A 23,991-nucleotide genomic window follows, 5' to 3' on the forward strand; every position below is an offset into this window, starting at 1 on the left:
ATTTACTCATTGGCCATTTTGTTTTCTTTTTCAAAATGTCTTTAGGTCCTTTGCTACTTTCAAAGTGATTTTTTGTTATTATCTAAAGTTGAATTTAATTTCAATATATGAATAGTTAACACATAGCTTAGAAATATTTTCTTCCGTTCCACAGTTGGCTTTTGTATTTTGCCTATTTTTTCCCTTTTGCTGTATGTCCTTGGGCTTGACCTCAGGGCCTGAGCACTGTCTTAGCTTTTTGCTCAATATTAGCACCCTGACACTTGAGTCATTACTGGCTGTGTGTGTGTGTGTGTGTGCACACGTGTGTATGTGTGTCCTAGGCTTGAATAGAGTCTGGGAATTGCACCTGAGCTTTTTTTGCTCAAGTCTAGCACTGGAGCCACAGCTCCACTTCTAGCACTTTTAACTTTTCATGCCTACTGAGAGAGAAGAGCTTGGTGGATATTGTTGTCCATTCAGTATTTGAGCCTCTATCCTCAGAACTCAAGGTGTTGATTTGCTAGGACTGTAGGCTTGAGCCACTGGCTCCCAGCCGGCCCTATGTCTTATTCTAGGGATTTTCTTTTTTTATTTTTTTGGACCATATCCAACTTGTTTTATACTTTTTTTCTTAATATATATTTTTATTGTAAAGATACTGTACAATGAGGCTACAGTTACATGAGCAAGGTAATGAGTCCATTTCCTATCAAGCATTGTTACACCCTCCTTTATTTTCCCCCTACCATCCCCTTCCTCCCTACTGCCCCAACTCCTCCTGCTCCTCTTCCCTCCCACCTCCCCAGCAAAGTTGTATAGGAATTTTCTTATTTCAGTTCATTTAAACTTATAATCCAGTTGCAGATGATTTGGGGGAATATTTATTGTAAAGTCCACCCTGGGAAGGTGGAGCAGACTCCCCTCTCCTCTTGGTTAAGTCTCCACCAGATCTCCTTTTGAAATGAGTATTAAGAACCATTTTTGCAGCCGGGCGCTAGAGGTACATGCCTATAATCCTAGCTACTCAAGAGGCTGAGATATGAGTATCGCAGTTCAAAGCCCGGGCAGGAAAGTCCAGGAGACTCTTATCTCCAATAAATCACTAGAAAACCCGAAGTGGCGCTGTGGCTCAATCAGTAGAGTGCTCACCTTGAGCTGAAGAGCACAGGGACAGCGCCCAGGCCCAGAGTTCAAACTCCACAACCCTCCCACCCTCTCCCCCCACCCCCACCCCTGCCCTCAACCCACACACAAATCGGGAAAATAAGGGGATTGCCGATAAGACTGCCTGTAAAAGGGAGAATTATCCAATCCTGGCTGCTGCTATCCGGGCCCCTCTGAGAAGGGGTACCCAACATATGCTGCCTGAACCATGCTACAGGTGTGGACAACAAGGACATTGGGCAAAATTCTGCCCTTCACCACGACCACTACCTGGACCCTGCCCAAGGTGTGGACTACAGGGACACAGGAGATTCCAGTCCCTCTTAGTCTCCACAAGGTAGACGTCATCCACTGCTGGGAACACCAGACAGGATTAGACATCATCACAGCAATTCAACAGCAGACCAGGAGGCAAAGCTAACAATCCAAAGAGAATTTCCAAGATTGCTTCCAGCTTCCTTACTTCTGGTGCACCACCAGGTGCTACACATAGGATACAAGCCCACCCCCATGGCAGTCAAGCTCAAGGAACAGCCACAGTGGCTTCATCTGATAAGAATAAAAAGGGCTCTGGCTCCTGCGACTTTTGTACCAACACTGACTTCGAGGTACACCTGTTCCCCTCTTGGGCCTACCAAGCCTCTGCCTCAGGAGCCTTCTTCCAGAGTTCACTCAAGGACTGCATCTACCAAGGGACACAGCTGTTTCTTGCCTTCTCTTTGGGGGAGGGGAGGGGGCACCACCTTTACCCCTAATGTCAAAGACCCTTCTCAGCAGGAAGTAACCAGAGAGAATCTTTGTCTTTTATCATAATTATTAAAAGGCTGGAATGTGAGGTCCATGCTGGGAAGGCGGAGCAGACTCCTCCCTGCTCTTGGTTAAGTCTCCACCCAATACCTGCATCACCTAGGTCACTGGCACACTTGAAGGCAATCAATTCCTGCTGTATGAGCTTCCAACTTGACCAGAGGCGCCAACAAATAAAACTCTCCCTTGCCTGGATACCACTTGCTGCTCTCTTTCCTCGGCTGTCAATTTAATTTACCTAACCTTTATCAGAGCAGGATTTTTTCCAATCGTATCCACTTGTTTCTGAGAACCGTTTATGGATGAGATTGGGCTTTCCTTATTGTATATCTTTAGTGCATTTTTCAATGACTAGTTAACTATCTATGTGTGGATTTATTTCTGGGCTTCTATGCTGTTCTATTGATTTGTCTTTTATGTTGCCTATAGCAAACTTTCCTGAAATATTATTGTGGCATTGTAACATAATTAGGAATTCGGATATTTGATGTTTTCAGCTTTATTTTTCTTACTGAAGATTGATTTAGCTATTTAGGAACTTCTGTTACACGATGTCAATTTTAGGGTATTTTTTATATTATTGTGATATTGGAATTTTGATAGGAATTATTTTAGCTCTATAGACTATTTTGTATGGTGTGGACATTTTGACATGATCAATGCCTTTAGTTCATAAACATGGGATATCTTTCTATTTTTGTAACTTATTCAAATTTTTCATCAATGTTTTATAACTTTGTTGGCATTATATAGTTCTAGCACTGATATTTTTCCCTCCTTCATTAAAATTAATTCCCAAGTACTTGATGGTATTGTAAATTGGATCATTTCCTTGATTTATTTTGCCATTTCCTATTCTTTTACCTGCTTGTCCTGCTTTTCCTCTTCTTTCCTTATTTTTTTTAGAGCTAAATATTGAATCAAGATGAGTTTGTATTCTTTAAATGAATTAATTTCTTGTTCTAAGAAGCTTTCTAGGAGTATATATCATATATACATGATCATGTCATCTGCAAGCAGAAATAGTTTTGCTTCTTCTGGCTCCCTTAATTCCTTTCAATTGATAATTACTTGAGTTACTACTTTCAGTATTCTCTGTCAAAGTGAACAGGATGAGTATCTCTGATTGCTCTGAATTTTAGAGAAAATCAATTTGATGTTTACCTTGGGCTTGTGATACATATATCCGTAACTTTTATTGTGATGATATTACCATTCATAGATATCTAAATTGATGTGAGATTTTATTACAAAAGATGCTTTTGTGTTAGGTTCATGTATTCTCTCAATGATTATACCCTCTTCATAAATTGGTCTCTTTCTTATTACATTCTATTGTTTGTTATAATGGGTTTTTTTGGTTATTTTTTTAATTGTGAAAATAACGTACAGAGAGGTTACAATTACATGGGCAAGGTAATGAGTACATTTCTTATCAAGCATTGTGCCTCCTCCTTTGTTTCCCCATACCATCCCTTCCCATATGCCCCCTCCACCCCTCCCCAGCCAAAGTAGTAAAGTTCATTTTCAACATAATGACTTATACATCTCATTGTTGCAATGGGTCCACCTGTATCCCTATTTAATGTTTTTGACTTAAAGTCAGTGTATATATTATAAGAATAGTGACACCTGCTGTCTTGTGCTTGTCACATGTAATTGTCTTTCCACTACTTCACTTTTAGCCTGTGTATGTGTGTGTGTGTGTGTGTGTGCGCGCACGCGCGTGTGTGTGTATCCTTAAAGCTGAAATGATTTCTTATAGGTAGTGTACAGTTGAATCTAAAAATATAATCTATTCTGTCTTCTACATTTTGCTTTAAAAATTTAATGCATCACAGTCAAGATAATTATTCATAATTAAAATTATTCTAATTTAGTTAATTAATTTAGCTGTTCTGCAATTTTTTGCTTGTTTTTGCTGCCTTTCTTTTTGGAATCTTCCTTTAAGATTTGATGTTTTCCTGAAATAACATTCCTATTCCTGTTTCTTTTTATCTTGTATATATTTATAATAGGGTTTTATATTTGTAAAAAGACTTATGTAAACAGAAAAGAGTTGTAATGATACATTTTAGGCTAATAGTAGGTTCACCCAATTTCATGCAAATATTTAATATTTTTTAATCACTCTGCCTAGAATTGTGCCTTTTTTCTTTTGTTTTTGTTGTAGTTAGTTGGGTGGTTGGGTGGTCGGTTGGTTGGTTGAAGGTAGTGTGTGTGCGCATGAACACACACACACACACACACACATACACACACACACCTTTCTTGGATCCTAAATTTGGGGCCTGGATGCTGTCCTTGAGTCACTTGTTCAATGATAGTGCTCTCCTATTTGAGCAAGTACTCTACTTCCATCTTCTGTGGGGTAGTTTATGGGCGCTCTATGGTTCATTGACTTTCCTGCCAAGGTTGACTTAGAACTGCAATCCTTTGATCTCAGATTCCTGAGTAGCTAGGATTACTAGGATGAGGCACTACTAGTCCACATACATTTTTGAAATACTGGGTAAAATACACAGGGTAGGTCTAGAAAATATAATCATTAATTTAAACAAGATCTTTTAAGTTAACCTTCAAGAAAATTAAACCATTATAGCCATGAACTACCAGGGCCCAATTTGGTATGTGATATTAATGAGACATATTAGAACCTTTGTGTGTGTGTGTTTGTAGACATACTGGCTTATACTCAGGACCTGGGCATTGTCCAGGCAAAGTTTCTTTATTTTACTTTATGTATAAACCTATTTTAATATTTTATTTATTTATTTACTGGTAGTTAACTGTAGAGTCTCACAAACTTTCTTGTCAGGCTTGCTTTACACTGCTGTTTGCAGATCTCAGCTTCCTGAATAGCTAGGATTATAGGCAGAAGCCACAAATATCCAGCCCATTTATTATATGTGCATATCAACGTATTATTTTAGCAAGAGGTTTTTTCTGCTTTTTTTTTTGGTTGGGGCTTGAACTCAGGTGTTAGCCACCAGTGCCTGGCTGCAAGAGTTATTTGTTATATTAAAAGTGAAGTTAAGTGATTTTCTCATTATCATTAGAATATCAGAGCATTGTGATTTTTGACTGCACATTTTTGTCATTAATTTTGTTATTTAATATGTTTTTTAATGTTACTAAGTTTTGTCCTTTGATTTCACTTTAAAGAACTGTCTTTGGTATTTTTTTTGAAGGCAGCTGTGGCAGTGGTGAACTCCCTTAGCTTTTATTTGTCAAGAAAAGTATTTATCTCTCCTTTATTCCATAAGAAAAAGCAAAGCATGCATGGGTTTTTTTTTACTTTCAACCATGTGAATATATAATCCTACCGTCACCAGGACTAGACAGTTTCTGCTGGGAAATTTGATAATAGCTTTATGAGGTTTCCTTTGTGTGTGAAGAATTTCTTTTCTCTTTCTGCTCACAAAATTGACTTTTTCCTCTGATTTTTTTGACAGCTTGATTATAATATGTCTGTGAATTCTCCTTTTATTTGGGTCTGATTAGAAATCTTTAAGTATTTATTGCTGTGGATGCGTATATTTCTCTACCAGTTTCAGGAGTGTTCAAGCATGACTCTTAATTACAATTTCTGTCCTTTTCTCATTATATTTTTATCAGACTCCTACCAAAAAAAGTTCCCTTGATTGTTTCCCAACATATAATTGACTGTCTTCATTGTTCTTTTCTTAATATTTCTTGTTTGATTTCCTCCTTTGTGTGCAAAAAAGAAATCTTTTTATTCAAGTTCATATCTTATTTTTGTACTTTTTCAGGTCATTCTTGATGATCCTATTACATTTTTTTCAAGCATTCAGGTTCTTTTTTCAATATTTCTTATTTGTTTTTCTTACAATTTATAACCTGTTATTAAATTCACATTCTTATGTTTATTTTCAATTCCATTGAATTTTCTACTTTTGTTTTCTTTTAACTCAGTTAATCTAATTATTGTGATTTCTTTCAGGAAAATTGCAGATCTCAATATCTTCAGTGCCAGTTATTATAAAATATGTTTTGCTTCCTTACTTTTTTAAGGGAACAGATGCTTATTTTCTTTTTTTTTCATTGCAGTGGCACTAGTATCTGATACACACGTTTTAAAAGTGTTTGTTGCCTGTCAGCAGAATCGGGGTCTAGAATGAGGATGTAGCTGAGGCCATTCCAGCTCCAAGGATAGAGTGAGTAAGGGTATTGGGTGTGATAGCTTGAGTTCTTTAGCAACCAAGCAGTAGCTACTTCTAGAGTTTGGCTGGCACATCAGCATCTTTCCCTCAAAAAGTCTGCAGCAATCATGTCTACTGTTTATGTTATAGGTCAGAGAGATAGATATCCTCTGTGTAGGTGGCCACCAATGACAAAACTGGTTGGAATTCAGTGGACCTCTATTATGAAATGTGTGGAATATCTGGAACAGTGACTGGACAAATGAAGTTCTCAGAGGCAATGATAGCTAAAGATCTCTGCAGATCATGCCTTTTGCTTAAGAACAAAATGGCATCCACTGTATTGTATGGCTGATACTGAATGCCACCACTCAGCTTTATTCTTAGTCTGAAGATTTATTCAATAAGGAAATTTGCTCAATATTAGTTTTTGATTATTTTCTTGTCTGCTCCAACTGTTGCTAGAGATTCTTAACTGGACTTTTGATTTTTACCCTCCCTCCTGGGCTGTTTTGATTTGCCACAAACTGCCTAGTCATTGGATTGAGAATCTCTTACTGTGCCAAATGGCTAGGATGGCTCTTTAATTTTTAATTTTAGAAACAGTTGAGAAAGATTTTATGGAAGTAGTACATTTGATCATGTATATATTCATATACTCCAGGTATTTGAAAGAAGAAAGAATGTGTCACAAAAAAGTAAATAAAATTGTGACATGAACATCACAATACTCCCCTTCTATTAATTATTGTTTTTAATTAATTGATTAAAAAACATAACAGTGTAATAATGAAAAAAGCAAAAGATAACAAAACTCCAAGAAGCTATACTGTATTCTTTAACAGTCCTGTAACAGTATTTCTGACCAGGCTGTTATTTTTTCTAGTTACTACTACCTGGTTTTACATCTTTAGATCTGATTCAGTATTTCTTCTTGCCCCCTTATCCCATAGGTTATAACACATCTTCCCATTTTTTCTCACATTACCATATATATATTTCCTGTTCAATACTGCTCATATTTATTAGACTTTTACATTGTTTGTGTGCATTTGAATAAATTTGGGGTTTGCACTAACATTTAAGTTCCAGAAAGAAAAGTAAATTGTAATTTTTTTTGGTCGTTTGTGGGGCTTGAACTCTGGGCCTGAGCACTGTTCCTCAGCTCTTCAGCTCAAGGCAAGAGCTCTACTACTTGAGCCACAGAGCCACTTACAGTTTTCTAGTGGTTTACTGCAGATAAACATCTCACAGACTTTCCTGCCTGGTCTGGCTTTGAACCACGATCCTCAGATCTCAGCCTCCTGAATAGCTAGGATTACAGGAGTGAGCCCCCAGCACCAGGCTTAACTGCCAAATTTTGCCTCTCATTATAACTCAGTCCTGAAAATATTACCAGGAAAAGAATAAGTTTTTTATAATTATTGAATACCTGGGTAGCAAGAAGTAAATGTCAATATAAAAACAGAAAAAGTGTTTGGAAAGAGGTACACAACTACATATGGCACATAGTTGTATCTTATTTGCGAAACTAAGTAAAAGTAAGCAAATATTTTATTCTATATAATAAATTTGAGGATATGCATGCCTAACTTTAATTGCTTGCAGTTTCATTATCATCTATAATCAAAAAGCAAATAAATATTAACTAGAAAATAAAAAAATCCCATTGCTATTTCAGAAAATAATAAATAGCCTTTTGAATGATGCCTTAAATAACTAGTGTTCCATATGAAAGAAAATGTGTGTCCATTTGGAGAGGATTCCAGTGGTGTAACTCCTTTAAACAACTAACTTACAGGGTAACAACAACAAAAAAATCCTAGGTATCTGGAAGTTGTGGTGTTCAGGGGAGATGACAGATCAATGGAGCCAGGAAGGGTGGGCAGTTGCAATCATAGTATTCAATGTATATATGTGAACATGAAACTAGGAAAATTGAAGGGATGGGTCGAGTTAAGAGGAATGAGGGATGATGATGAATGGGGGTGGGGGGGACACATACGAAGATGCCTTGTACTCATAAGCAGGCATGTTGCAACACCTTGGTACAACGACTTAAAGATAATAAAACAAAGGAAGCACAGTGAAATTCTTAGCATATTCATGAGCAAAGAAACATTTCCTTATATGAAAATATTAATTAATGCTAAGTATTTGGGGAGTTACTGTTGTGCTTCATGTTAAGCATGGACCTTCTGTACCACAAATTCAAAGGATAAAGAGAAAAATAAATCCCACATGAGACAAAAAATAGACCTCAGTAATTCATGTCACAATAATGTGTAGTTATACATTTAGCAATTATACATTATACAATGATGGTGTTATAAATATTTAACCACCTATATATTCTAGAGGTAAATCCCCAAGGCTCATTTGTTAAAGGTGTATTATCCATGCTGTGGTACTATTGTGAAGGTGGTAGAACCTTTAAAAGATAGTATTTAGAGGAACAAATCTCCTTGGAGGTGTGTACTTGAGGTCATATTGGCACACTGGCCCTACTCACACTCTGTGCTTCTTAACCATTATAAATTGGCCACTATTCTGTACCACAGGCTTCCAGGCTGACATACTGCTCTATCATAGATCCAAATCATCAGGTCCAAGTAACAATAGACTGAAACCTTTGAAAATGTGAACCAATGTATACCTTTTGTCTCCTTAAACTGACTTATTTCAGGTAATTCTCAGAGCAAAAGAAACCTGACTAACCCACCTCTAGTAGATAAAACAGGTAGCATCAGCTGCATTGAATTTCAACATGTTTCTTTAGTAAAACAAATTGCATTGATCCATAAGTAATTTCCTATTAAAAGTGTAGACATTTCATGGATCACTGAAAACTTTTTAAATGAACTAATCTAATTCCTTTACATGGTACTTCTGTAGCAGAGCTATTTAAATTGCATTTTCTGAACATTTAACAGATGTACTTAAGGAATTTAATAAGTTGAATGTTATATTGGAAAAACAAAGCCATCTTGTAGTTTAAAAGTGTAAGTATTAAATCTTTCCCTTTTCTTCTCTTGGTGTAACTTTGAATTAATTAATCTTTGTAAATTTTTGTTTCTTATATTTAAAGTCAGTCCATTTTTTCACTTGCCTATGGATATATTTTAAGAACCCTAATATAGATTTCAATAAATAAATGTAGCACTATACAGAGAGACAGATTCTATATTAATTTTGCCTCACAATAACACTGTTGGTAATACTAGATGTTTATTAACACACCGTCATTTTTTAAAATTTTTATTTTATTGTAAAGATTCTGTACAGGAGAACTACAGTTACATGAGTAAAGCAATGAGTGCATTTCTTGTAGAGCATTGTTACCCCTTCTGTTTGTCTCCCATTATCCCTCCCCTCACCCATCTTGTATCACAATTTTTTAAGTCAAAGTCAAAATATAATTGCTTCTTACTTTTCCTGATTCTAATACAATACTCCAATATATATCAATAAACACCCAGGAAAATATCAAGTAAGTGAAAGGAGATAAAGAAGAGGAACATTTTAAGTTTTATTAATTTATTTCCAATGAAATAATGAAAGTGTCTTGACTTCTTTTCGTGACTCAATTAAGGCTAGAGATTTTCCTATGAGGGCAACTAATGTTAATTATGTATGTCCAAATACTCTTAGTAGAGACAATTGTAGGTACTTTACTGTATTTTTCCATATGCATTTTTTGTAAAAGTACTGTACAGAGGGGTTACAGTTACATGGATAGGGTAATAAGTACATTTCCTATCAAGAATTGTTACCTCCTCTTTTGTATTTTCCCTACCATCTCTTCCCTCCTTACCTCCCCAACTCCTCCCTCCCCCTTGAAATTGTAAAGTTTGCTTTCAATCAATGTCTTGTACATCTCATTGTTACAATGGGTCAACCTGTATCCTTATTTAAGCATTTTATTATATCCCTTCCCTTGCCCAAATTATAAAATTGTATATACAAGGTGCAGAAAACAGGAATCAAATACAGTGAAAACAGGGGTTATATCTTGGGGGAAGAGCATAGAAAAGAAACAAAAAAAATCACAGAGTGCATTATAAGTACATTTAAAAATATCAAGAAAGAAAAATAAACCACTTGTGTCCCTGTCTTATATGGTCATGTGTATATAGCTTTAGATCTTTTCTGCTTGTTCTAGACATGTACTAGTTATTGCAAATAAGGGAAACCATGGGACCTATGTTTCTTTGGGCCTGGCTTACTTAATATAATTTTTCCAAGTTTTTCCATTTCCTAAAAAATGGGGCAATGTCATCCTTTCTGATGGAATTCCATTATATATATATATATATATATACATATATATGTATATATATATGTGTATATATATATATCACATTTTCTTGATCCATTCATCTACTGAGGAGCATCATCTGGGGCTATGGTGAATAATGCTGCAATAAATATGGTTGTTCTGGATGCTTTGGTATGACCTTGTTTGTGATTGTTTGGGTAAATGCCCAAAAGTGAGATTGCTGGGTCATAGAGGAGCTCTGTGTCGAATCTTTTGAGGAATCTCCATACTGCTTTCCAAAGTGGTTGAAAAAGGTTACATTCCCACCAACAATGCAGTAGGGTTCCCTTTTGGCCACATCCCCTCCAGCATCTGTTGTTACTAGATTTCTTGATTATAGCCATTCTAAATAGGGTAGGTGGAATCTCAATGCTGTTTTGATTTGCATTTCTTTTATGGCTAGAGAAGTTGGGCATTTCTTCATGTGTCTATTGGCCATTCTTATTTCCTCTTTAGAGAAATCTCTCTTTAAGACTTTAGCCCACTTATTAATAAGGCAGTTGCTTCTTTGAGGATTTGTTGTTGGGGGATTTAATTTTTTGAGTTCCAGGTATATTTTAGATATGAGAACCTTGTCCGTTGTATGGCTAGTGAAGATCTTCTCCCAGTCCTTGGGCTTTCTATTGATCTTGCTAACTATGTCCTTTGCCTTGCAGAAGCTTTGCAGTTTCATATGATCCCATTTGTCAAACCTTTCTTTGATTTGTTGTGTTTCAGGGTCTCTCCTAAGAAAATTTTGGCCTGTATTAAGGAGTCCTAGCGTTTCTCCTTTTCCTTTCTATAATGTTTTCGGAGTGTTGGCTTTTATTTCAATATCTTTGATCCATTTGGAGTTGAACCTGGTGCAGGGTGATATATAAGGATCTAGCTTTAGTTTTCTATGGATTTTTAACCAATTTTTCCAGCACCATTTACTGAAAAGGCTGTCTTTCTTCCACTCTTTTTTTTTTGCTCTCTTGTCAATGATTAGGTGTCTATAGGTCTGTGGATTCATTTCTGGGTCTTCCGTCCTATTCCATTGGTCCTCGGGTCTCTTTTTGTGCTAGTACGTAGCCATTTGGATTACTATGGCTTTGTAGTAGAGTTTGAAATTTGGAATTGATATTCCTCCAGTGCAGTTCTTTCTGCTAAGGATTGTTTTCACTATTCAGGGTCTTTTATTGTTCCACATGAATTTTTGGATTGTTTCTTCTATTTCATTTTAGAACGAGGTTGGGATATTGGTAGGTATTGCATTGATTTTGTATATAACCTTTGGCAATATTGACATTTTCATGATATTAATCCTCCCAATCCAGGAGCATAACACTCAGTCTTGTATTAGCAAGTAATAATTTTCATTTATGATACTATTTTTCACAGAGTAATATTATTTTACAAAAAAATAGTGAATCTAGGTTGTAGTATAATACACAATGTAGAGAAATAATTGAAAAAAAATTTCTTTTCTCTATTGGTAATAAAAAAATTTGCAGCATCCAAATGTCCATTAATCCATGGACACAGTTATAAAAATGCAAAGTAATATAACATGCAATATCTACCACAAGAAGCATAAATAAGCCAGGTGTGATGTAAATACCTATAATCCCAGCACTAGGGGGGTAGAGGAAGAAGCCTCATGAGTTTGAAGTTGGCCTGTATGGGTAGTGATACAAAACAAAACAGAATATGAAAGAAAAGGTAACAACATTCTTTTCTAAACAAAAAAAAAGTCATTTAAATTAAATCCTAAGGAAATGTCAAGTTCATTGCGGAATATTTCATATATACTTCAGTCTTCAACTGCCATATTAAGTACAACGTATTCTTTTCCCTTAGATTTTGAAAATTTTTGTGGTAAAATTGAGTATTTAATGAGATTTCTATTGATTCTTTCCAAATTTCTTCTAGGATATCCCTTTCAGGAGATAAAATCTATTCATTGGAATACTCAAAAGTACATTTCCTGTCTAGTAACATTAGCAGTAGGAGAATGAATAGTCTTGATAAGGCAATGTTAAGTCCTGGGTCTGGCACTCAGTTTCCGTTCAGTAGGAGTGAACAATATAGCTGGCGGAGTCAGGCAATTCAGAATACTTTTATGTACAAAACTAAAGAAACAGGGACAAACTATAAATACATTTCAAGTCATTTGACTAAGGTCTAGAATCTTAAGTTTATGACTTTAGAGAATGTTATAATGTATAGGTAAGAAAAATGATCATATTAATAATGGCAAATGTCAGTTTTAAATATGTCTTTATATATAAGAGGAGGCTACAGGTTGAAGGAATTATTTTTAGGTTAGGTACTGTTCATGCTGTTTCATTTAATATATTTTGGTTGAAGGAATCTATCAGCAATCCTCTAGTAGTGTAATAAACCGTTTTTCTTTCATTCATCACTATTCCTATTCTTTCTTCATTTGGAGTGCTGGGGTGAGTCAGGGAACATGACTGGGAATTTGGGCCTGGGATATAAAATTCCAGTTTCAGAAAACACAGTAAAATCAAATTTTATATGAGGGTGTGTGTATGTATGTACATATACATGTATGTGAATACTTATACATATGTATAAGTGTATATACATGTAGATCTAAATATAGGTATAAGCTGTGTATTTTCAAATAGCTCTTCTTTTTCTCTTCCTCCTCCCCCTCCGCCTCTCCCTTCTCCTCCCCCTCCTCCTCTTCCCTCCTCCCTCCTCCCTCTCCTCCTTCCTCCTCCTCCTCCTTCTCCTCTTCCTCCTTCTTCTCCTCCTCCTCTTCCTCCTCCTCTTCTTCTTCTTCTTCTTCCTCTTCTAATTCTTCCTCTTCTTCCTCTTCTTCTTCTGGCTTGAACTCTTGACCTGGGCACCTTGTCCCTGTTGCTCAAGGATAGCACTTTATTACTTGAGACACAGTGCCACTTCTGTCTTTTTCTGTAATTAATTGTTGATTAGAGTCTGAGTCTAATGATCCTTCCTGCTCAGGCTTGCTTCTAACCCCAGTCCTCAAATCTCAGACTCTTGAGTAGCCAAGATTACAGATGTGAGCCACTGATGTCCACTTTCTTTCTAAGTTTTGTTTTGATGCTGTACTGCTTTGTTTGCTATAATCACTTGGATGTTAAGTGTAATATTGAATAGGAACAGTGATATCTAGCTTTCCTGCCCTGTTCTTGACTTTAATAGGAGATCTCTTAAATTTTTAGTGTTTTAAGTATCTCAAAAAATTTGATAGCTTCTATTAGCATGCTTAATTGTAAGACAAAGTTGCATGAATATTTGGACAAATCCACTTATAGTATGACTCTTTAGCTGCATGTTTATTTTAACTATTTGATGATTAAAGCAGCTGAGATCAAGTTTTACCTTTCTCTAGGTCTGTATCTGAATTTGAACTAAAATCTGAAAAAAGAGGAAGGTCGATGCCTTCTCTTCTTACTTTGCTAAGGATTTGTCATGCATAAGTATCTGTATTAGAGCAATCTTATATCTACACTTGATTATTATACAAATGATTAAATATACAATATCACTTACAGATTAAATAATCAGCAATATATATAAAATGTTAGAAATTATGCTGAGAAGTTTTCTAATATTACTTTACTGGGTTGATAAAGTCTTATCAAACCAGAATATATAGTGAGAGATATATGCCCATTTTTATGCCTATTATATTATTTTCAAAACTAAAAATACACTTGTGAATTTACTGAATTTTTAAAAGTAAAATAAAGAAAACTTGGTTTGGGATATAATTTTTATGACAACTTTGCTTTCAGTCATTTAATAGAAGTGAGGACTTGTCTGTTCACATGGAGGTTGCTATCATTTAAATAAGTGCATTTAATTTGCAAGCACCTAAAATGATTAAATTCTTTCTCATATTGAGATGAAGTATTCTTTAGCTACATTCAATTTAATTCAATCTTCTGAAGTTATTACGGATAAGTCTAATCTCTCAACTAAATGCTAGCTCATCAGATATCAGAGTCAGCTATCAAGTTCTTAAATTGTGTCTTTTACATTCTAAACATTTTAACATATATCAATGTTTTCAGACATACCTATCCTCATCATTCTTCTGTATTCTGTAAACTTTGATTCAGTGACAGAAAACTTTGGCCAGAAAAGGCTAGTGTATAATTATATCACACCTTTCTGTAGGAAATAATGAATTAATAATGTATTTTTTAAAGTTTTATTTGCTTTGGTCATCATGTGATAATACTGATTCCTGCCTAATATGCTATTTAAAATTACTTTTACTAATCTTCCAGTAATATTCCTTTTACTAAACCAACTGAATCAATTAGATCGTTCTTTGTTGAACAATTATGGAATGAATTGTGTTCCCCAAAAGCTATACTGAAAGATTTACTGTGTCACCTGTGAATGTGACCTTATAAGGAATCAGGTCTTTGAAAATTCAACTGAGTTAATGGATTTTCAACTGGTTAGTGCCCATAGTATGCCCACAGTGCCCATAATTACTTTGGCCACTAACCCAATATGGTTAGTGTCCTTATATGAGGTAGCTCCCCTAACACACAGAGTTCCATTTGTTGGTGGAGACAGAAATCAAAGTGATACAAAGTGAGGAACAAGAATTGCAGATTAGCACTGAAAGCTACAGGGCATGTAGTAGGTCTTCCTTTAGAGCCTTTAGCATAAGCATAGTCCTAACTATGCCTTCATTTTTTGATTCCAAACTTTTGAATCAATAAGCTTCAATTGCTTTAAGAAATTTAGATTATGATAACATTTGTCTCAAATAATAAATTAATATAGTTTATTGGTCACAATAACCAATAAATACTAAAATGGAGGTGGTTGGGATAGAGTGTGAGAAAGGATGAAAAAAGTAGATGTGAGTCTCAGGTAGTAGTGTGCCTGCTATGGATTGACAGTGCAGGGTCTATAGTTTAAGCCCAAGAACCAGCATGTACATATACAAGCAAACACAACACACACACACACACACACACCTAGATTTTCTCCTTAATAGGTAGCTGGCATACAGAAGAATCCTAAAAATTGTTCTAGTGAGAAGCTTTTGTTTCTCATTCAGAAAGAAGGAGCAGATGCCTATAAAATGACACTCTACCATAAAGTGGTGAATAAAATTCCATGGATTCATTTTATTTTTCTGTTGGTAAGAAAGTAGAATTTGCAGATGAATATCTTGAATATTTAGCTAAGGGAATTTCTAAGAGAGGTGTGAATGTTGTTGCCTTGCTTTTGCTTGTAATTTATAATAAGCCCTGAGTGGAAAGAAATATACTGAGGAAAAAATAAAATCAAGCAAATAAGAAGTAGAACTTGAACATTTGAAACACTTCAGTTTATCTATACTCTGAACACAATACCAACAGTGTATCTGGTCTCAAATATTTCCAGGAGAGTTTAAACATATGACCCAAACAGCCGAACAGAATTTCTGCCAATATGTGCAGAAACGGATAGAGATGAGATAAAATGAAAGAAGAAGTAAAACAGACAAGAAACTGACAATAGATATACTTAGCATCTTTAAAATAAAGCAAAGAATGAGTTTGAGGATAGTCAGTACAGAGGCTTGCAGGGCTACAGAGGATATATCTATATCGTGATTTGGGATTCCTAGTGTCACCTGAAATGTCTTATATCACCAATTTCTAATATTTTTCCTTGCATTTCATAGTCTTTCTTTAGTTGCTCATCTAACAGTTTAATGTTAGTGGTTCTGATCACCCGAAACTTGTGCATGGCTGTGCTTTGAGTGGTGCTTTAAGGATTCAAGTTCCTATCCTCATCTAGTTCCATATGTTCTATAACTGCGTAGGAAAATGCCTTGTTAGAAGATAAATGTAGAATGTGAATAAAAATTAGGTATTGAAGGCTAATTGTAGTGGTACACACTTATAATCCCAGTACTTAGGCATGGTAGGATCTTGACTTGAGACCAGGTTGTGAAACAGTAAATGAGAATCATCTCACAAACAAGTTTATGTTGCTGGTAATCCCAGTCATCATAGCTATGTGGAGTGAAGAAGTAAAATAATTATATTCTGAGCTGAGCCTCAGAAGAAACATGAGAGGATACCTGAAAAACAAACTAAAGGCAAAAGGAGAGAGAATGTGGCTCAAATGATGGAGTACGTGCTGTATGGAAAGTCAGTCATGATAAACAGTGAAGCCACATTTTGAGAGGTTGAATTGGGAGTCTTTATTGGAGAGCTAACGACTACAGGTGGACTCCTGTCTAAAGCTGCCTCCAGAACACTTAGCATTGTCAGAAAACTGAGCCATAAGAGCAGGAGAGGAAGGAGAAAGCAGAAAAACAATACCAAAACACCAGATCAACTTCAATGGGGCACTGAAGTGGGAAGCCATGGAAACTAGAGGAGAGCCAGGAGAAATGAGGCATAGTGTAATGGCACCTGTGTTAGTCTGGTTCTAAATAGGGTCTTGGGCAGGGAGAAGGGTCACAAGGAGCTTGAGAGTTCATGACTCAAGACTGGCAGTTCCAGTAACCTACTGTCCAAGTCCCTATTCCTGCCTCTAGGAATTCAGGCACACCCCATAAAGTGGGGGGACTTCACTTTCCTCTACCATGAGGACAAAATGATGCCAGTTAAACCCAACTTCCTATCTATCATCCAGTTCCTTTATTTCATGCTTTCCTAGTAAGCATGAAGCCCTGAGTTCAATATCTATTATTCTAACAAATATTATGTATTATATATCTCTTTTTGTATTATATATCTTAATGAGCCAAACATTGAAAAAAATGAACATGTATTCTCCCACAAACTTTGAAATGAGAAACATATTCCACTAACTAGATCCTCATATTCAAATACAAAAGGTTCTTCACAAATGAAATACATTAAGTGTCTAGAGGAAGAAAATAAAAGATTTTGTGACATATGCAACTAATTCCACTACAACTTCATAACAGATAGCGTTTACTAATTCTCACACACTTGGAACATTTATTCCCTCAGGAGGATGATGAAGTTGATACAATTACAATATTTAATAAAAAAGTTCGGATAATCACTAGGCAATTATACATGGCTAAACCAGCCTGATAATATGAAGCCCTGAGTTCAAACCTCAGTACCACAAAAATAATTCGTATTCTATAATTTTCCTTTAAGGTGAGACTAAGCAGAGTTACACATGGATCTTAAAACCATGTAAACCTGCATAGTTCAAGGTTGTATATTTAGTAGACATACATGCTGAAACAGGAGTCTATTTCATATAGGTACAGGTCTAGGCTTGGTGCTGAGGACGAACTAGAATCTGATCTCTGCAAATTAGCCTTCCTGTAGCTAGTATCTGTTTACCTAAGCCATTGGGGTAGAGGATAAGAGATAGTCCCTTGACAAAGTAACACTGGTTCTAAGCCAGATTTCATTAACTTACAGTTGTGATACCTACACCTTTTCAGGAGGTTTAGGGTGAATATTCCTAATAGAATAAGGTAGAAAATGACTTGAGCAAAACCTGATTCTTCCCCCATCAATATACAGGCCAGGCAAAGTCTAGATTCTCCATCTGTGAACTCTGACCTTTACGCTGTAGTCTCTGTTTTAAAATGGTTGCCAATCTCACTGCAGTGGGCCAGATATAGAAAGTCAAGACAAAGTTCCTGTTAGCTTTTGTAATCTTCCCTTTATCCTTTGAGAAAGGGATGGTGGAGGAGATCTTTTTCCAACTGGCCAATGAAATGTCAGCCACTGAATTCACAGATTTTAGCCATATGATTGACATAAGAGGCTCTGCCAAGCATGTTACCTTGGTGGAACTGGTGCTGAGCTTCAAGTATAACTCCTGTTCTTAATTCCTTCTATCTCCCAATGCAAGACATCATTTTTCCTTTCCTTGCTTTGAGTTGGCATGAAGGTAATAGGGGAAATTCTTCCTTCTTGCCTCTTTCAAAATGTCTTTTTTTTTTAAAAAATGAAACTTTAATTATGCTAGTGGAAATTTACTTTGGTAAATTTTGAGTTCCTTTTTTAAAAAATTGTTTCACTGTGAAAATACGGTACAAAGGGGTTACAGTTACATGAGCAAGATAAGGAGTACATTTCTTATCCAGCATTACATCAAAAACAGCCTCTGTGGTCTCTGAAGTTTTCCCAAGCTCTGATAAAAGTAGATCAATGTTTGAGTAGCTACACACCTGTTCTATCTGTAGGGAAACTATCTCTAGATTCTTACCCAGCTGAGATCTTGCTATCTCTCCAGTCACTTCTTAAACTGAGTTCTATGTCAATTAAGATTCAATAAGGAAAAGGGAAAGTAATAAGGTTCAGGAAATTATGCAATTACAATTTTCTATGAAATTAAAGAGTGAATATGATTCAAAATCGACCGGGAACAAGTAAGTGTTGAAAAGTATTGAAAAGTGCCATTAATGAATATAATAGTTTTGATCAAAATCCAAAAGGCTCGATGGAAGAAAATTACATGGGGTCAATGTGAAATCTCACCTCTGAAAATGGACATATATAGCTTGAAAGAAAAATAATAATGGCTTCTGTTTCTCTTTTCAACTTCAATTGCTTTTTACTTGCTATTGTTATCAATCTGATCAAGACCTTCTTCGAGGAATTTTGGGAAATATAATGACCTGGATGAGAAATGAAGGGTAAAGTGGTACTGTATTTTGTTTCAGTCACCAACATACTCTGAGACCTTAAACTAAGACCCAGCAAGATCCTACTCTGAGGATTTCTCAAACTCCTTTCAACACTGAGTTGCTACCATCAATCATTATGTATTTCTTAACTAACATTACTCTCTCCTTCATATATTTTTTTCATACATTTTTTTCTTTCTGGAATATCCTTTTGCATTCATTTATTTCCTGGCTAAATATTCATTCTTCAAATCTATCAGCAAACCCCACATTCTTAGACTTACTTTTTGTATCTCTAATAATATAGTTTGAATCATATTATAACACATTTCCATTGCATTGTGTTTGTTGTTTCCTAATTCTTAGTATATATTACATTTGGTAAATTATTTAGCTTTCATTTCACAAGATTTGTGTCTACATAAAGTGTGGGATGCATTTATCTTATTTATTACTTCCCAGTTGTTCCCAGCAACTTTCTCTATTATGTTAACTCAATCTATTTTAAATTTATTTAAATGTATTTAAAATAGGAACACTAAATTTTTTCAAATGATTTTCTTAAATTCATTATTACATTCCTTATGCATTTCCAAATGAGGATGAATGACTTCTATGTAATGTTGCTTTAAAACATGAATTTATGATCAATTATATGAAAACTAAAATTACCATATTTTGTTTGATTGATGTTATCTAGCAATAGAATGGAAAATTGAGTCAGATTGAGCAACATTTATTCAATTGTAGCCTTTCTACTTATTGCTTTAGAAATGTCAGAGAACAATACAATTCCATTTCTTCAAGGAATTGAAATTTAGTTTATGCATGCATAGAGTACAAATAAGAAAATGACACAGATAACTATAATATTGAACAAACTGGTATTTTTATTTTATGCAACTACCATTTGAAATTGATTTTGCATGACACTTTTTTTGTCAAATGTGTTTTGTTTTGCATGAACTTCTTTTTTTTTTGTACACAAGATAGAAGTGGCTTTAAATTTTCTTTTTGAGGCATAGATAATAAACCAAAAACTACTACTCAACTTTAATGAAAAAGACACATGTTAGGAAGTCAGAAACTGTAAAATGGCAGCAGTGCATTGCTTGGCAAATTTCTTTGACACAGATGATATTTGACAGAGGCAGTCTTTGGACAGTTTAATTATCTCTTCCTCCAGATTATTTCAGCTCTGTCTGTTTGTAAGTTTGGTGTGCAGAGAATAACATCTTGGTCTGCATTATTTTAGGCCCAACCAAAAGGTCTTAGTTAAATTACTTTTTATGTTAAAACTGCAGCTTTTGTAGCTAACAATGTCCATTTTCCATAAAAATGTGTAAGGCATCACCCATTATCCCTAACACAAGAAACTACATGTTAAAGTCTCCACTCAGATTTGAGTCAAGAAAATATTTGTGTCTGTAGGCTGCTTTGGGAGAACCACATTTTTCCTTTTTCCTTGGCAGACAAAATGAGCAGACATAAATTCAGTGTTTATCTGCAGTGATTGACTCATCACAGGTGCGTGATAATAGCAATTCTTCTGTTCCTTTAAAGTGCTTTTCTTCTTGGCAGGCTCTGAAAGGAATGCTTAGCAGAATTGCTCTGTACTGTATTGAAGCTGATTCAAAACCTTAAGAAAAAAATAAGAGCACTAAGTATAAGTACTAAATAATCAAATAAATGTGATAATTACATAATCATGCTATTCAATGAATAATGTATTACATATCTGAAAAGGCTCACTTCAATTTTTTATGCAACAAAGGGAATCCATTCCTCCTTATAGTATTTTGCTGACAAGAAAACAATTGATTCGTTTAAATTTCTATATGTGTTCATTCATGTACCCAAAGTATATATGGAGGGGTTATCCTGCATAAGTTATTATGCTTAGTGTTGCTAAACTATGAGTGTTACTACTAAAATTAGATAGTGAAATATAATAAAATATCAATTCAGTTTGGATAACTATACTTCACTCTTATATTCCAAAATAAACCAAAACTTCAAGGCTATAAAGTGAATTAATTAGTTTAAGTATATTATTATGATAATGAAAAAATAATATTAAATATGTAAACTTTGGTGGGATCATAGGCAAGAAGACATGCTGAAAATTATTGTGTTATCATGAAGCCATCTACAGAAATTTCTCAGTCTTTGATTATGTATAGTGAATCACACATAGTTTCCTTGGATCTTTTATATGATTTTTCCTTTTGTATTGTAAAACTTAATAGAAATTTAGTCATTTAAAAATGATATGAGAATCTATGGAATCTGTCATTTGAAACTACAAAGAGTAAAACATAAGTTTTGTTCTTGTATAAAATAAAGTACTATGTTGATTTAAAGTATAAGAAATGCATTATGGATTATAAAATTGTATCATTTATAATTATTTTATATATTGCATATAGATTATGATTTGGAGAAAATATTCTGAGATAGAAAATGAGGTGGCATTTTTTGATGTTTTCCATTTGATTTTTTTATTAATAAGTTTTTTCATTGTGAAAATACTGTACAGAGGGGTTACAATTACATGAGGAAGGTAATGAGTACATTTCTTATGAAGCATTGTTACCTGCTCCTTTGTTTCCCCTTATCATTTGATTTTTTTGTTTAATTAGAATCAAAGAACCATACAATAAGCCAGTCTAAGAAATAATTTCCGGCCCACACCCTCTAGGGCCTAGGACCCATGTGCGCGCACACTCGCTGGTGGGCTCGGTATTTCTTGTTGCCATATTCATATACCAGTTTTAGTAAGGCTTGGGACTTTTGAAACTCTAGAGCCTTCTCAGAAACGCCAGCATACTTTTCCGCAAAAGATGGGACAAATAAAGATGGCTCTGGAGATGGAAATAAGAAATCAGTGAGTGAGGGAGGCAATAAGAAATCAGGCTCTGAGAATTCTGGGAGAGGAGAAAACCAGCTGTGTTGTCCTAAATGTGGTGACTTGTGTGCACACGTAGATACGTTTGTGTCATCTACTCGCTTTGTCAAGTGTAAAAAATGTCATCACTTTTTGTTGTGCTGTCTGAAGCTAATTCAAAGCAAAGCATAATTAAAGAACCTGAATCAGCAGCAGAAGCTGTAAAATTGGCATTCCAACAGAAACCACCCCCTCTCCCCAGGAACATTTATAACTACCTTGACATGTATGTTGTTGGCCAGTTGTTTACCAGGCAAGTACTCTCAGTTCCTGTGTATAATCTTTATAAGAGAATATATAACAATATCCCAGCTAATCTGAAGCAGTAAGAAGAGGTGGAGAAGCAGACATCATTAATACCTAGAGAGTCAGACATAAGAAGACGGGAAGATGAGTACAGCTTTACAAAATTGCTTCAGATAGCTGGAATTAGTCCTTATCTTAATGCTTTTAAGGCACTAAGATGAAGCAACAAGTAAACCAACAAATACCTCAGGAAAAATGAGGAGGTGAAGTATTGGATTCTTCTCCTGATGACATAAAACTTGAAAAAAGTAATATTTTGCTGCTTGAACCAACTGGGTCAGGTAAAACCCTGCTGGGACAAACTGGCCAACTGCCTTGATGTTCCTTTTGCTATCTGTGACTATAGAACATTGACGCAGGCTGGATATGCACGCGAAGATGTCAAATCTGTGATTGCCGAACTTCTCCACGATGCCAACTATAATGTGGAAAAAGCACAACAAGGAACTGCCTTTCTGGATGAAGTAGATAAGATTGGCTATACCAGGCATTCATTCATCAGTTTCAGGATGTAGGTAGAGAAGGCATTCAGCAAGGCTTATTAAAACTACTAGAAGACACAATAGTCAATGTTCCAGAAAAGAATTCCTGAAAGCTTAGTGGCGAAACAGTCCAAGTTGATGTAACAAATGTCCTGTTTTTTGCATCTGGGGCTTTCAATGGCTTAGACAGAATTATCAGCAGAAGAAAAAATGAAAAGTATCTTAGATTTGGTACATCATCTAATCTGGGAAAAGGCAGGAAGGCTGCAGTAGCTGCAGACCTTGCTAATCAAAGTGGAGAATCAAATACTCATCAAGATATTGAAGAAAAAAATCAGCTATTACGTCATGTGGAAGCCAGAGATCTTATTGAATTCGGCATGATTCCTGAGTTTGTGGGACGGTTCCCTGTGGTGATTCCTTTGCGTTGCCTAGATGAGAAAGCACTTGTACAAATACTAACTGAGCCACCTAATACTGTTATTCCTCAGTACCAGACTTTATTCAGCATGGATAAGTGTGAACTGAATGTTACTGAGGATGCTTTGAAAGCCATGGCTAAATTGGCACTAACTAGAATGAAAAACAGGTGCATGAGGCCTTCGGTTCATAATGGAAAAGTTGTTACTAGAACCAATGTTTGTTACTAGAACCAAAGTTCTCAATTGTGATATTGTGTGTGTGGAAGTTGACAAAGACGTAGGAGGAGGGAAAAGGGAACTAGGATACATTTGAACTCCAGCAAAAGAATCATCTGAAGAAGAGTATGACTCTGGAGTTGAGGAAGACAGCTGGCCTTGACAAGCAGATGCTGCAAACAGCTAAACTGTCAGACTCTGGTCCTGTATTGAAAGCATTTCCTCCTTTTGTTTAGGTTCGTAACTTTCTACATTCTGACATTAAATGTATTGAATCTATCTTGGATATCATACATGGACAGAAGCATTTAGGATAAGAATAAGATCGTGAATATTATAACATCACATTGATTTATACAAAAGACATTATGTGGGCTTGAATGACAATGTTTAGAGATAAAATGTATATTATCTTGGTTCAGTTTTTTAAGAAATATGCTTTATCAAAATTCTTAGTTCTTTAAGCAATGCAGGTATTGCAATAACTGGATTTTACAATAGTGTTACTCTAGAAATGGGAAAATAAATTCTTTAAAATAAAAAAGAAATAATTTCTTAGTCTTCCTTTGAATTAAGGAA

At 35.3% G+C, this 23,991-nt stretch overlaps 1 pseudogene; it reads left to right on the forward strand.

Moving 5' to 3' along the window:
- The first annotated feature begins 1,354 nt into the window (after positions 1 to 1,354).
- LOC105987042 lies at positions 1,355 to 23,599 on the forward strand (annotated as a pseudogene).
- The last annotated feature ends 392 nt before the right edge of the window (positions 23,600 to 23,991 follow it).

Source organism: Dipodomys ordii, unplaced genomic scaffold (genome assembly GCF_000151885.1).
Source record: "Dipodomys ordii isolate 6190 unplaced genomic scaffold, Dord_2.0 Scaffold39, whole genome shotgun sequence".
NCBI classification, from domain to species: domain Eukaryota; kingdom Metazoa; phylum Chordata; class Mammalia; order Rodentia; family Heteromyidae; genus Dipodomys; species Dipodomys ordii.